Source organism: Ahaetulla prasina, chromosome 7 (genome assembly GCF_028640845.1).
Source record: "Ahaetulla prasina isolate Xishuangbanna chromosome 7, ASM2864084v1, whole genome shotgun sequence".
Taxonomy (NCBI): domain Eukaryota; kingdom Metazoa; phylum Chordata; class Lepidosauria; order Squamata; family Colubridae; genus Ahaetulla; species Ahaetulla prasina.
Genome location: NC_080545.1, coordinates 7,966,235 through 7,967,648, shown reverse-complemented (window position 1 = coordinate 7,967,648; position 1,414 = coordinate 7,966,235). Strand labels below are relative to the sequence as shown.

General features: G+C 42.6%; 1 protein-coding gene across 3 annotated transcripts in view; it reads left to right on the top strand.

Annotated features, from left to right (window-relative positions):
- The window catches only part of PIK3CG (phosphatidylinositol-4,5-bisphosphate 3-kinase catalytic subunit gamma), a 40,359-nt gene that overhangs the window by 2,189 nt on the left and 36,756 nt on the right, over positions 1-1,414 (top strand). The window lies entirely within an intron of this gene.

Genomic DNA, 1,414 nt, shown 5'->3' with positions numbered 1-1,414 from the left:
ATAGGGCAATGGTCAATAATTATTGAGTGTGAGAGGAGTCGGCATTGGTTTTGTGCACCTGTCCTGGGAAAAGGAAGAGGTTAGCAGTCCCTGCTTTGCTTACGGTATTGAAATACGGTATTATCCTGAGAAATTAAATAGTAGGTGACTCACCACAGGCAAATTAGTTGTAGAATTGGCCTCGGTAGGCTGATATCTTTAAAAGAAGAATTTGAAAAACTCATGGAGGAAGAGGTTGTCGGTATGCATTGGCCATACATTTAAATACCCATGATTTGGACTTTTCGGATTTATATCTATATTTATATTTATATTTATATCTATTTATATCTTTTCTGGCAACTGTCTGATGACAGCGATAGAACTTCTAGGTGGGCCTTTGATCCTTACATTAATATACAGATAGTCCTCGACTTACAACACTTTGTTTAGTGACCGTTGGTAGTTAACAGCGGCACTGAAAAAAGTGACTTTTGACCGTCCTTCACACTTACGGCCATTACAGCATCCCCGTGGTCACGTGATCAGAATTCAGGAGCTGGCCCAGTGACTCGTATTTATGACGGTCGCAGTGTCCCGGGGGTCACGCGATCCCTTTTTGCGACCTTCTGACAAGCCAAGTCAACGGGAAAGCCAGATTCACTTAACAACCGGGTGACTCATTTAGGGAAAGGCCATAAAATGAGGCAAACCTCACTTAACCAACGTCTTGCTTAACAACAGAAATGGCGCGCTCGTTTGTAGTTGTAAGCCAAGGACTCCCTGGATTTTTTGTGTGCGTTGTTTTTAATCACTGATACTAGAAATGGCTTCAAACCAGGGGTGAAAATCAGCAGGTTCTGACAGGTTCTGGAGAACCGGTAGCTGAAATTTTGAGTAGTTGGGAGAACTGGCAAATACTACCTCTGGCTGGCCCTAGAGTGGGGTGGGAATGGAGATTTTGCAATACCCTTCCCCCTGGAGTGGGGCGGGAATGGAGATTTTGCAGTACCCTTCCTCCTAGAATGGGGTGGAAATGAAGATTTTGCAATACCCTTCCCCCTGGAATGGGGTGGGAATGGGGATTTTGCAGTATCCTTCGCCCTGAAGTGGGGTGGGAATGGAGGTTTTGAAGTATCCTTCTCCCAGAAGTGGGGTGGGAATGGGGATTTTGCGGTATCCTTCCCCTGCCACACCCAACAAGCCATGCCCACAGTCCCGGTAGGAAAATTTTTTTTGCATTTCACCCCTGCTTCAAATCTTTTTCTCTTTCCCACCTTGGATGCAAATTTTTTTATTTTATTTCATTTTGTCACAACAGTATACACAAACATTGTCATAAATAAAACAACATATCTAGAAGAATATATATATATATATAAGTAAAAAACATGCATCAACTATATTAATTTGATATAATGAAGGGAACAATAGG